Raw genomic sequence first — 14,960 nt, forward strand, 5'->3', positions numbered from 1 at the left:
CTCCTCTCTCCCCCACCTTTACGTCTCTCTCTCTTCCCACCTTTTCGTCTCTCTCTCTCCCCACCTTTTCCTCCTCCCATCGTCGCGCGTGCCTCCTCTCCAGCTCGCCCTGTCGGCCGTCGCCGCGCGTGCCACCTCTCCAGCTCGCCCTGTCGGCCGCCGCGGCGCGTGCCTCCTCTCCAGCTCGCCCTGTCGGCCGCCGTGGCGCGTCCAGTCCTCGTCGACGCCGCCGTTCCCGACCTCCACGGACGGCATCCCCGGCCACCGGCGTCGAGGGAGGAAGCGGTCGCGCAGGCGAGGTCCTGCCTTGCCACGGCATCGACGACTCGCCGGGCTCCCTCGCGCATCGTCGCCACGCCTCCTCGCCGCCCGCACAGCTGGACGAACGGGCCGCGAACTGGGCGAGGAGCTGCCGGAGGCTGACGACGAGGAGACGCTCGCAAGGACCACCCGCGCTGCCCCTCGCCCTGGCTGGCGTGGTGGTGGTGTTGTCGACAAAGCCGCCTCTACCTGCCCGAGCGCACGTGTCGAGGACGACACCCCGTGGCCGAACGCACGTTGCGTTCCCGTCGTCGGCACCGGGACGGAGCAGGACGAGAACCTCCGCCGCCCTCCTCCAACGCCGGTGCCCGCGACTTCCCGGTCGGCTGCGGGCGTGGCCGTCGGCGCCGAGGCGGACGTGCAGCGAGACGAGCTGCAGGGCGCGCGCGTGCGCGGCGAGCAGGCGGGCGGGTGCGACACGACCGTGGGTGGGACGACGACGGCTCGCGAAGCTGTCCGACTCGCGGTGCAGGGCCACGCGGGGGCACGCCAAGTACCCCGACGCAGGGCGCAGGGCGCGTGCATCGCGCTGGAGGACGCCATCGTCCTCGCGCGGTGCCTCAGCGACGCCGTCGTCGGGAAGGAGCGGTAGACGGTGTAGGACGCCATGGTGATCTTTCCATTGGCGCGGGCGGTCAAGAAGGGCGCGGCCGTGGCCTGGACGGCGCGGCGGAGGCGCGGTGCGGGCGGGACGGGGGGTGCAACGGATGGAGAATATTTCGATCCCACTGCAAAATTATCGCCGGCGCAACCCTAGGAGGCTGAAAAAATGTCTCCTGAGAAGGCGCAACGGCTGGAGATGCTCTAAGCGAGACATCGGGGTTACAGTCCCAGGCCGGCCCGTTTTTACGCGTTCGCTCCCACGCTGGCTCGATTGGTTCGCCCTACCATTTTCTTCAGTTTGTTTTCCTTTGGTTTTTCATTGGTTTTCCTTTTGCTTTTTTTGGTCTTCTTTCCTTTTTCGCTTTTCTTTTAGTTTCTTTGTTTCTTCTTGCTTTTATTCAGCTTTCCTTCTGCTTCTTTTTTGTTTTTTTGTTGAGAGACTTGGTTTTCTCTTTTGTTTCTCTGCTGTTTTTTTTCAACAGAAGGAATCTGTTTCTTCGCCTTTCTATTTCTTTTCTGGTTTTTGTGTTTTGCTTTTTTTTCCCGGTTTCCTTGGTTTCTTAGTTTTTTTGCTTTGCTTTGTTGTTTTATCGGTTTCTTTTTGAACTCATGTCTCCTTTTTGTCGGTATATAATGTACATCTTTAGAGCACACATAAACCATTTTTCTGATACATGTTAGGAATGTTTCAAAAACATAAACTACATTTAAAAGAATACATACTTTGTATGTTCTATTCTAATACACGGTAACATTTTTCAAAAATATTTGTATACTTTCAAATATGATTAACAGTTTTTTAGATTTACACAAACATTTGCTACCAAAAAATATTTTCATACAAATAATTAACATTTTCCCATACAAATGATTAACATGCTCTACTTTTCTTTGTTTCACTTTTCTGTATTTTGTGTGTGCATGAAACACATTTTTCATCACATGATTAACTTTTTTCACATAAATGAATCATTTTATGTACAAATGTTTTTGAACATGATTACATTTTTTTATTTCAAAAACATTGTGTTACAATGTATAAACATTTTTCTTGCACATGATTGACATTTTTCATTAAAACTTATTAACATGTACATTTTTTCTGTGGATGAAAAACAATTTTGGTACACATGATTACCATTTTTTGCACACATGAATCATTCTCCATACAGTTGTTTTTGAACATGATTAACATTTATTTTTATTTGCACAATTTTTTTATAATGTATAAACATTTTTGTACGCATGATTAACATTTTCCGTACAATTGATTAACATGTTCCACTTTTCTTTATTTCACTTTTGTACATTTTCGTGTCCATGAAAAGCATTTTCCGTACACATGATTAAAAATTTTCATACACTTGATTAAGATGTTCTACTTTTGTTTCACATTTATACATTTTCATGTGCATCGAAAACAATTTTCATTCCACCTTAGAATAATATTTGTTTGTTTAAGTTTCTGTTTCTGTTTTTCTGTTTTAATATATGTCTTTTTTATTGATGCTTTGTTGATTCGTGGTCATTGGATTTTCTCATCTATTTGTAAATGTGACAATGGCCTGATCTTGCAGTCATCTGACACTACTTAATTTGTATTAAGAACTCAAATTGGAATAACTTTTTTGTAATTAGTCTAACTAAATCATGATTAGTATTTTTAAAAAAAATTGAAGCACAAGATATTCGTTTGTTTGATCCTTGACGAAATGATAAAGTTACACTACTTTATGCCTGTCCTTGCATAATGTGGAAGAATGCAAGTTCTATGAAATCCATGTTTTTGACCTAATTTATTTTAATTTTTTATTCTGTTTCTTCTTTTAGGGTAATACCAATGACCTTAATTTATTATATAATAGAATAACAATTTTTTATTTATGTTTATTGTTGCTTAGTTGATGTTTTTCACCATTAGACTTTCTTTCATAGGCTCTGAGTCACCTTTGAAAGGGCGTAACTGTCTTATCGAAACAAGCGAGAAATAACTCTTGTTTTTTTGTTGCTTAGTAGATTTTTTGGCCGTTGAACATTTTCATATATACATGCATGTGGCAATGGTTTGATGCTGCTATCGTGTGGTACTGCTTAATTATATGTAACTTCAAATAAAGTTAATTTTTGCAATTAATCTACTTAAATCAAAATTATTATGGAAACAAATATGATGAACCACAAGATAAGTTTTTAGCTTAATCCTTCATGACATGATAAATAAATAAATAAAATCAGGGGATCTTACGTTATTGCCTTTTCTACTGGCATATTGGATCTAGAGCCCATCATTTTGGTTGCCGATGCAACAACCTAGCCTTCTTTCTGTTTGAGACTTTGATCGGCCGGGTTATTGAAAATTTGTTAGGACAACAATATATTCAGTCACATTTTTCTCTTCTAGATCTAGGTTTTGCGATTGTCCTTTCTTCATTTCTGGACTGAAATTTGTCTTCCTTTTTTTAGTCTTTGTTCATTTCCAGCTTGTTCAGTTCACTAATTTGAATGCACATTTTTGTTGAGATGTCTATGATGTTTTAATTTTCATGGAATACTTTGATGTGCAACGAGTTTTGTTTAACTAGGTTGTTCTATTGATCTCAATTCCACACCTTAAAGCCCATGGTATAAGAATATTTTCGAAATCTGATATGACCAAATTTATTGTGGGATTCTATTAAAACAACATAACAGTTGCTAAAAATAATAAAGCCTAGAACCGTCGTTTCATTTCCCTCTTTTCTTCTCCCTTTTTTTGCGAAGAATAGATTTGTTACAAAAGTTCAGTGTATATGTGTGCAAGCGAAATATACTTGTCAAAGAAGAATTATATACATGGTGATGGTTATAGTGTGATTTACATCTATAGTGTGTGTATGTGCATGCAGAACGAGTTCTAGACACTGAACTGGATAATGCATAGTACTAGTGTTCATTAGTAGTATATGCTGCTGCACTGGAGCCATGCATAGTGTATCAGTATCGACCGAATCAAAAGAAACTCTGAATCAAACCAACAATGCTAGTTTCAGTCTTTGGATGCAAATCCAACGGCCAGGGGAAAAAGTGACTGAAACCAGAAGAAAAATTCAGCACCTGTCACATAGGTGCTCGGATCCCCAACTAGTTTGATCGAAACGTTGATCGACTGGTACTTGAGGTACGCACACGAGGGCCAGCCTGCCCGAGGTAACACATGGGGATCGATCTTCTGAAAGGCTCGTGTCGAGCCTTGTTTGCTTTATTGAGCAACTCACGGTCTGGTGTTTACAAGGGGATATGTGACTATATATGTACTTACTATACAGTAGCTAAAGCCAGCATCGTCCTACTATTTCCTTTTGGTAAAGCCTGAATTGACGGTAATAGAAAATATTCTTCCGGCCAATGCTTTCTGCAAAGCACACTGACCTAAATACCTCTGCCAGCCCGGCCTCAAGTTAAGCACATGGTAGTTTAATTAAGTACATTCGCATCTCGTGCTTAACCTAGCGGATAAGGCAAGTAACACCGTCCTTTAAACATGCATTTGTACAAGAATTCAGAAGCGCAAATCGCGTGTAGATAGGTAATCAAACAAGTTACTCCACTTGGTTGCATTGCATCATGTCGTGGGTGGTGGACATGGAGAAGAAGCTCGAGGACATTGAGCTGCCGGTGAAGGCGGAGAAATGGCCCAAGCACAGCATCTTCCGCGTCCCATTGCGCTTCAAGATCGATGGCAGGTATGGACGCCACATCACCCGCATGCACCGTACGTACGTCGTCGCTGCTCTCTTTTTTACCGGCATATTAATGGCAGGGCCAACAGCCTGTACAAGCCGCAGACAGTGTCTCTCGGCCCATTCCACCACCACGACCGACGAGGAGCTGAGGAGCACAAGCTGAGGGCCGTCCGCCATCTCCTTGGCCGTGACAGCTGCAAGACCACCCTTGGCTTATTGGCCAACAGTCGCTGCCGCTGAGGAGGTGGCCGACGAGCTGCAGGACGCCTACATGGACCTGGGCGACGAGTGGCGGGGTGAGGAGAATAATATGGGCAAGTTCCTCAAGATGATGATCACGGACGGCTGCTTCCTACTTGATCGAGGTGATGAGGGGCGCCGCCACCATAGGGAAGAAGGACTCCATTCCCATCGGGGACTACGCGCACGGCGACCCCATCTTCAGCAGACATGGCATTCAGCACATCAAGCCGTTCGTCCAGCGCGACATGCTCCTGGTCGAGAACCAGCTGCCCCTCAGGCTGCTCGAGAAGATCGTCGCCGCGGAGACCGGCACATTTCCGGTATACGTATAGTATCATTGTGACACTGTAGATTTCATAGAGACACGTCGTACGTTTATCAATATCAATGATGATACATGCATGCAGAGGGCGGCTTGGATAAACTCCATGGTGCTCAAGTTCCTGGAAAGGGAAGATGGCTTCACCGACAAGCTGGGACTCCACCCTCTCGACATCTATCGGACGAGCCGGCTAAAAAAAAAGTCTCAGACAAAATACAGAGGCATAGATGACGCCGTTGATCGTCCGCAGAGAGTGGTGCCCCGATCCGCGTGGAAGCTATCGGAGGCGGGAATCCGGTTCCTGCCCAACAAGACGGCCGGGCTGCCTCGACGACATCGACCTGGACAACGGGAGGCTCTACATGCCAAAGGTCGTGCTGGACGACTCCACCGCCTACAGGATCCACAACATGATGGCGTTCGAGGCAATGCACATCGGCACCGGCAACGACATGACAGCGTACATGTTGTTCATCAAGGACCTCGTCGACTCTGTCGACGACGTGCGCCTACTGGAGAGGAAGGGGATCCTGGAGCATGACCTCGCCGACGACCACGCCGCTGTGGTGAGGCTCTTTAACGACCTCACCAGGGACGTTTCCAAGAAGTGGGAGAGCCAGTTGTGCCGCGTGCGTGAAGCCGTGCAGTACCACTACCGCAGCAACCGGATGCGTGTCATCCTGTACGAGTGGTGGGCAAGCCTCAGGAGCAACTACTTCAGGAGCCCATGCACGCTGCTTGCCCTCGTGGCCGTCATTTTGCTCGTCATCGGAGACATTGTGCAGGCAGTGTATGCAGTCTTATCCTACTATAAACCCGACAACGACAAACCCAAGTGCATTAATCAGATAATTAATGTTTTTTTCTTTTTCTTCTTTTGGCACGTTTGTTTGAAAAGAATAAAAGTGAAAGAAAGCCAGTAAATCCTAGTGTGTTTTTGATGCCAAACAATCTCCGTCCGTGTTTGCATGTGTGTGTGTGAGAGGGGCAGGTGATCCTGTGAGTAGTTGCACTTTCGGCAACAACAAATGGGAATGCGGGCGCGAGCCATTGGTGCAAATGGTGGTGAAGGAGGTGTACCTGATTTTCGAAAATGCTCCGCACATGACAGTGCAGGTATGAATTCTGGACGATGCCTGCTTTGAACGGTGCTGATTTGTGAAATGATTCAATCTAATGAATGTTTTGATCCGTCGTTCAAAAATCAGGTGAAAAGCTATCGTTCGTATAGCACTGCTCGGCACTTTTTTATGTGGATAATGCTTAAGGGCCCACCGCCCATGGGAAGCCCTCGACCAGCAGATGCACGGGATGGTTACAGCATCTAGAACCACAATGTAAAAATCTGACCTCCTCTATTTCCAACCTACTCGACCAGCAGATGCATTTTAGTTTTACTACTCTTTTATTCCACCACCAAACCATAAGATCCTCATCCTCACCATTCGATTTTGGGTGCCCCTCTTTATGTCACTCCAGCTGGCTACGCTGTTGTTGTTTACTGCTGCCAGCAGATTTTCATTTTGCTGAATGTGAGGGAATAGCGAAAAGGATACATCTCAGTTTTCATATTCTACTATTCTTACAAATGTTTTGATGGGAGTCTTCAAAGGAAAGATTCAGTTCATCTCTATTTCCTCCATGGTTCTAGTCTTTGGATTATCTGTCAACATTTGAGAAAGCAGGTGCTACAAGATTTACATTCCGTGTAAAGCAATCAGAGGTAAGTTCATATACTGATAGCCGTATTGCACTTACTCGAAATTTCAGCACCGTCCTGTTAGATGATACGGTTTAAACTTATTGTAATCTCAACTGTCTCCTATCTCTATTTCCTCTCGTAACTATCTCGTTCTCTCTTCTCTGTACTAGCTGTATCCTAGCGATCAGCCTTGCCTTGTACGCCACGAACAGGGGCTTTTCCTATCGCACATAAATATACACCACGCGGCTCCTTACGAGGAGTAGGAACGCTTCCATCAAATCTTTCCCAATCTAGCCACCGAAAACCTCTCCATCGCCATGGCTTCCTCGACTACGGTCGTCCTCAACCTTGGTCCTCCACCAGCCGAGAAGTTGACAAAGGAGAACTATCTCCTATGGAAAGCCCAAGCGATGCCCGGCCTGCAAGGAGCGTAGGTCACAGGGCTCCTAGATGGAACCGACGCCGCGCCCCCAGCCACGGTGGAGCAGCAGCAGTCGGACAAGACCATGGCTACGGTGCCAAACCCACTGTATGCGCCATGGCTGCAGAAGGATCAACAAGTTCTCAGCCATCTGCTGAATTCTCTTTCAAAAGAGATCCTTGCTCAGGTTATTAGTAAGGAAAATACTTATGGTCTATGGACTGCAATTACCACAGTCTCGCATCACAAATCTGCGGATCGCCATCACCACCACAAAGAAGGGCACGATGTCGAGCTCCGCCTTCATCGCCAAGATGAAGAATCTCGGGGATGAACTTGCAGCAGCAGGGCGTCCTGTTTCAGACCCCGAGATGGTGGACTATGTACTCGCAGGTCTCGATCGCGACTACGATCCCGTGGTGGCTGCCATCGGCGCTGTCAAGACGACCATCACAGTTGACGAGCTCTTTGCCCCAATTTCCGCCTTTGACCAAAGGGTGGAGATGTTGGGTGATGGAACAGAAGGCGCCGGCTTCAACTCTTCAGCGAATTTGGCATACAGGGGTCGTGGGCGCAGCAACAGAGGCCGTGGCCGAGGCAACAGGGGGCGTGGCAGAGGAAGGCGTCCTCCCACTCCTTCTGGTTCCGGCACCAACAGTGGCAGAAGCTATCGAGGACGTCCACAACAGCAGCAACGTCAACAACCAACTCGGGATTACCCCGAGTGCCAAATCTGTTACAAGTTTCATGCAGGAGGTGCTCGTGCATGTTGGGATTGCTATGAGGACGATGATTATGAGGAAAAAGAAGCAAATGCTGTCACCAACAGCTATGGCATCGACACCAATTGGTATGCGGATACCGGAGCAACAAATCATATCATGGGAGAGTTGGACAAGCTAACCATCAGGGACAAGTACCATGGACCGGATCAAATTCACACCGCAAGCGGTTCTGGTATGAAAACTACTCATGTTGGTCGTTCAGTTGTCAAAACTCCCATGAAAAATTTGCATCTAAATAGGGTTCTTTATGTTCCTGAAACTTCAAAAAATCTTGTCTCTGTTCATAGGTTTACTCTTGATAATCGTGTTCTCATTGAATTTTATCCTTACTTCTTTTTGGTTAAGGACTTGGACACGAGGAGAATCCTTCTTAGGGGCAAGTGTGTGGGAGGTCTCTACCCACTTATATCATCATCGTCGTCGTCATCGTCAAATAAGCAAGCTTTTGTCGCCATCAAGCCGTCTTCTGCAAAGTGGCATAGTCGATTAGGTCATCCTTCATCAGTTATTGTTAAACTAGTTCTTAGCAAAAATAAGCTTCCCCATGAGTCTAGCATTGAGTCAGTTTGTGATCCATGTCAGCAAGCTAAAAGTCATCAGCTACCATATCCTATTTCTACCAGTATCTCTACTGCACCCTTACAACTTGTATTCTCAGATGTTTGGGGGCCAGCTCCTGTTTCAGTTGGTAGACACTTATATTATGTAAGTTTTATTGATGACTATAGCAAATTTACTTGGATCTATCTTCTTAAGAAACGATCTGAAGTGTTTCAAGTTTTCAAGAATTTTCAAAATCTTGTTGAAAGACAATTAAACACTAAGATCATTGCCATGCAAACTGACTGGGGTGGTGAATACAAGAAACTCAATTCTTTCTTTCAGCAACTTGGCATCTCGCATCATGTTTCATGTCCTCATGCTCACCAACAGAATGGTTCTGCAGAAAGAAAACATCGCCATGTTGTTGAGGTAGGGCTAGCCCTACTAGCTAATGCATCCATGCCGCTCAAATTTTGGGATGAAGCATTCTTGACCGCTACATATCTCATAAACTTGCTCCCAAGTAAAGTCATCAAGTTTGAAACACCCATCACACGACTTTATGGCATTACTCCAGATTACAAATCTCTCTGTGTGTTTGGTTGTGCATGCTGGCCCAACCTTAGACCCTACAATACACGCAAACTTGCTTTCCGTTCAAAGCAATGTGCTTTTCTTGGGTATAGCCCAATTCACAAGGGAGTCAAATGTCTAGACATCTCTACTGGTAGGGTCTACATCTCTCGTGATGTCGTATTTGATGAGTCTGTTTTTCCCTTTGCATCTCTTCATCTTAATGCCGGAGCTCTCCTTAGGAAAGAAATCCTTCTTCTTCCATCCATTCTACGAGATTTTGATCATGGGGGCGACAATTGTACTGACCAAAATGATAATTCTACCAGTGCCGGTACTGTTTCTTTACCTATGCAGGATCATGGAGAAAACGCAGAGGAAAACGGTGCAGAAAACGGTGCACAAAATGATGAAAATTTAGCTGAAAACGGTGCTATATTTCATGAGGAGGAAGAAGATGTGGGCGCTGGACACGAGGAGGATCCGGTGTCACCTGGAACTCCTGTGCGTCAGGATTCCTCGGATCGTGCGAGGGGATCCGCTCAGGGAGGCGCGCTGGTCAGGCGCCGGTTCATCCAGCGAACAAGCGCCACGTCATCAGCTGCGGGGCTGGCTCCGGGTCCCATGCGCGGGCATGCGCAAGCGACAAAACCCGGTTTTCTGCGCTCCACACGCCACATGCAGGCGCATACAGAGGAGGGCGCTGGATCTTCTGCGGCAACCAGCGCTGAAGTGGCGGCAAGTTTGGCCACACCACAGGCTACCAGCTTCGGATCTGGATTCGATGTGCAAAGCGGGTCAGATTCTTCCTCAGGATCTTCTATGGTCAGATCTTCCACACCAACTCCTGTGCAGCAGAATATACGTCATGTTCAACCACAACCAGCTGTCGTTTCACGTGTTACAACCAGGCTATAGAGAGGTATAAGAAACCCAAAAATTCGAAGTGATGGTACTATACAGTATGGCATGTTGTGTATTGCAGGAGAACCAACAAATTTAGAGATTGCACTTCGAGATCCAAAGTGGAAAAATGCAATGGATGAAGAATACTCTGCACTCATGAGGAACAAGACTTGGCATCTTGTACCAGAACAGAGAGGTAAAAATATCATTGACTGTAAGTGGGTTTACAGGATCAAGAAGAAGGCAGACGACTCAATTGATAGATATAAAGCACGTTTAGTTGCAAAAGGTTTTAAACAACGTTATGGTCTAGATTATGCAGATACTTTTAGTCCTGTTGTTAAAGCTGCAACTATCAGACTTGTGCTAGCTATTGCTGTGTCCAGAGGATGGAGTTTGAGGCAGCTAGATGTTCAGAATGCGTTTTTGCATGGTATTCTGGAAGAGGAGGTTTACATGAGACAACCACCTGGGTATGAGAATAAGAAAACACCCCACTATGTTTGCAAGCTTGACAAAGCTCTTTATGGTCTGAAACAAGCACCAAGGGCGTGGTACTCAAGATTGAGCTCTCAGTTGAGGCACCTTGGTTTTGTTGCATCCAAGGCTGATACCTCACTTTTTATTTATAACAAGGCAACCATAGTTATATTTGTGTTGATATATGTTGATGATATTATTGTTGCAAGTTCTTCACAAAGTGCCACTAATGCTCTTCTATGTGATCTGAGTTCAGAATTTTCTCTCAAGGATCTTGGTGATCTACACTTCTTCCTATGTATTGAAGTTAAGAAGATTCAAGATGGCATAGTACTTAATCAGGAAAAATATGCTACTGAACTTCTAACTCGGATGGGGATGAAGGATTGTAAGCCATCACCCACACCATTATCTTCTTCAGAGAAACTTTCAGCATTTGAAGGTGAACCCCTTAAGGAAGAAGAAAGCACAAGATACAGGAGTACTGTGGGAGCTTTGCAATATTTGGCATTGACAAGACCAGATATATCCTTTGCTGTTAACAAGGTTTGTCAGTATTTACATGCACCTACTACTGCACACTGGACATCTGTTAAAAGGATTGTGAGATACATAAAGTATACTGTAAGTTTGGGTCTTCAGTTTAGACGCTCCAGTTCTACTCTTGTTAGTGCTTTTTCTGATGCTGACTGGGCAGGATGTAGTGATGACAGAAAATCAACTGGAGGTTTTGCAGTATTTTTTGGATCTAATCTCATTTCCTGGAGTGCCAGAAAACAGGCTACAGTATCAAGGTCAAGTACAGAAGCTGAGTACAAATCTTTAGCAAATGCTACTGCTGAAATTATTTGGTTGGAGTCATTACTTCATGAGTTAGGAATTAAACAACATCGTGCATCTTGCTTATGGTGTGATAATTTGGGAGCAACCTATCTTTCTACTAATCCAGTCTTTCATGGAAGAACCAAACATATTAAAATTGATTTTCACTTTGTGAGAGAAAGAGTTGTAGAGAAGAAGCTGGACATACGGTTTATTCCTTCCAAGGATCAAGTGGCAGACGGTTTCACTAAAGCTTTGCCAGTCAAGCCATTTGAAGAATTCAAGAGAAATTTGAATGTAGGATAGTTGAGATTAAGGGAGGGTGTTAGATGATACGGTTTAAACCTATTGTAATCTCAACTGTCTCCTATCTCTATTCCCTCTCGTAACTATCTCGTTCTCTCTTCTCTGTACGAGCTGTATCCTAGCGATCAGCCTTGCCTTGTACGCCACGAACAGGGGCTTTTCCTGTCGCACATAAATATACACCACGCGGCTCCTTACGAGGAGTAGGAATGCTTCCATCAAATCTTACACGTCCTTTTAGATGTTGGTGTTGAACATGTGTACATGTATGTAGGTCTGAGTTTTGTATGTCGCACCTGTAGTGTCTCTCTCTGTATGTACATGTATCTTAGGAGACAAGACACCGGTCGCATCCCATATATATATATATATATATATATATATATATATATATATATATATATATATATATATAGTGCACGATCAATGAGATATCGATACACCACATCATTCTTTACATGGTATATATCGCAAATCGACCCTCTCCCGCTTCTGCCTAACCTAGCCGCCGCCGCCCCACACCGCCGCTGCTCCCCTCTTCCCCACGCACGCCTCCCCTCCCTGCCGCGCCCTTCCTCCCCCGCTGCACCGCCCTCCCGCCGCGCCGCTCTCCCTGCCGCGCCGCACCCTTCCCCAACCCTAGCCACCATGTCGTCCAACACCTCATCCATCTTCAACCCCTTCGCCCGGCCGGACCCTGCTGAAATCCGCGACATCAACATCCACGAACGCGTCCAGTCGTCCTTGATGCCACCGACTCCATGTACTTCGCGTGGAAGACATACTTTTCGCTGCTCTTCCACGAGAACAACCTCGTGGATCACGTTGACGGCACCGTCGACTCCCGTGCCATGGTGGACGACTCCGAGTGGACCGCGATCGACGCCACGCTCATCTGGTGGTTCTTTACCACCATCTCCAAGGACCTGTTTCACACGGTCATGAGCGATGGCGATGACGCCCGCGCCATGTGGGTCAAGCTCAACGGCCTCTTCATCGACAACAAGCTTCAACGCCGCGTTTTTTTGCAGCAGGAATTTTTTGACTGTCACCAGGATGAACAGTCCATCGATGACTACTGCCGCCGCCTGAAGACGTTGGCGGATGAACTCCGTGACATCGGCGCCAAGGTTGATGACGACCTCCTCCTCAACACGCTCACCGCCGGCCTCAACGAGGACTTCGACAACGCTGCCTCCAACCTCACCTTGATGCCGGAGCCCTCCTTCCCCAAGTTTGTGGCGTACTTCCGGTTGGAGGAGCGCCGGATGAAGGGGGTCAAGAAGCGCGTGCAACATCATGCCCTCGCCGCCGCCACCTCCCGTGGCGCCCCACCATCGGCCGCCCCGCCCGCGCCGCACCATCAGCCGCCGGCCCCCGCGCCCCCGGGATTTTTTTCCCTACCACCCGCGCCTCCCGCTGCCCCCCAGCAGCAGCCGCCGGGTGGTGGGCGCCGCGGAAACCGCCGCGGGGGCGGTCGCAAGCAGCAGCAACAGGCGCATGGGGGGCCCTCGTCAGCAGCAGCAGCAGGCCACCACACCTTGGACTTACGGCACCAACCCGTGGACGGGCGTCGTCCACGCGTACTCGATGCTGGTCCCTCGGGCTCCCGCTCCGTGCATCCTTGGGCCTCGTCCGGTGATCCACCAGGCGCTCTTCACAGCACAAAACGCCGCCCCCTATAGCGGCTACGGCGTCGCGCCCGCCTACGGCCTACGGAGGGTTTTACCCTCCCCAGGTGCCGCCGCCGTGGGACCCGACCCCCCTCGCCGTTCTGCACTCGGCTCCGTCACCGAGTAACTACGGTGGCGGAGGTGACTGGTACATGGACTCGGCGCCACCGCTCACATGACTGCTCATCCCGGTAACCTCACTTCCTCCACTCCCGTCCATACTCCCACTCGAATCACCGTTGGTAACGGTTCCTCTCTACCCATTACACATGTCGGTCATATGTCGTTCCCTTCCACTTCTACTCCCATTAATATGTCTAATGTACTTGTCTCTCCCGACTTAGTTACCAACCTTGTCTCTGTTCGTCGCCTTGCTCGTGAGAATCCTATTACTGTTGAATCTGACGATATTGGATTTTTTGTGAAGGACGCCGGTACACGGATGGTACTCCACTGATGTGACAGCCCGGACGAACTTTACCCGGTGCATCCTTTCGGCACCACCACCACCCGTCCAGCCTCCCTCGCCGCTAGTGTCGATCTTTGGCATGCCCGCCTCGGTCATCCCAACTCCACAGTTTTGCGTCAGATTCTTCAGAGTTTTTAATTCTCATGTAATAAGGTTGACGACCACTCTTGTGAGGCCCGCCGTCTTGGCAAGCACGTTCGTCTTCCCTTTAGCCAGTCTACAAACATTTCCACTTTTCCGTTTCAGTTATTGCATAGTGATGTTTGGACGTCCCCGGTTGCGAGCAACACGGGTTATTTATACTATTTGGTGATATTGGATGATTTTTTTCCATTATGTGTGGACATTTCCTCTCCGTCGCAAGTCCGACGCTCTCGCCACACTCACAGCTTTTTATGCATATGTCACCACACAGTTTGGTCGTCCTATTCTTGCCTTCAAACTGACAATGGAAAAGAGTTCGACAATGTCGCCGTCCGCAATTTCCTAGCGTCCCACGGCACCATATTTCGGCTCACTTGCCCGTACACGTCACAACAGAATGGCCGCGCCGAGCGCGTCATCCGCACTCTTAATGACTGTGTCCGCACGTTGCTCTTCCACTCCAACGTGCCTCCTCGGTTCTGGCCGGACGCCCTCGCGACCGCCAGCCTTCTCATTAACATCCTCCCGTGTCGTCCACGCTGGAACTACTCTCCTCACCAGCTCCTCTTCGGTGCGGTTCCATCTTATGATGGTCTTCGCATTTTCGGGTGTCTCTGTTATCCTAGCACCGCGTCCACTACTCCTCACAAACTCGCTCCCCGGTTGCTTCCTTGCATCTTCCTTGGTTATCGTCCCAAAACCAAAGGTTACGGTGCTATGATCCAGTGTCCCACCGCGTTTTCACTTCGCGGCATGTGTACTTTGATGAGCCGGTGTTCCCGTTTCAGCAGGTACCATCTTTCTCGGCGCCTCCCGCGGCGCGGCTCGCCCCTGCCTCCACCTCTGGCGAGTTGCCACGCCGCGCACCGGGCTCGGCCCTGCCCGCGCTTCCAGCGCCGGCCGCCCCCCGCGGCGCTTCGGG

General features: G+C 47.8%; 1 pseudogene; it reads left to right on the top strand.

Annotated features, from left to right (window-relative positions):
* The first annotated feature begins 4,527 nt into the window (after positions 1 to 4,527).
* Positions 4,528 to 6,153, top strand: LOC123056213 (uncharacterized; annotated as a pseudogene).
* The last annotated feature ends 8,807 nt before the right edge of the window (positions 6,154 to 14,960 follow it).

This window comes from Triticum aestivum, chromosome 2D (genome assembly GCF_018294505.1).
Source record: "Triticum aestivum cultivar Chinese Spring chromosome 2D, IWGSC CS RefSeq v2.1, whole genome shotgun sequence".
In the NCBI taxonomy this organism is placed as follows: domain Eukaryota; kingdom Viridiplantae; phylum Streptophyta; class Magnoliopsida; order Poales; family Poaceae; genus Triticum; species Triticum aestivum.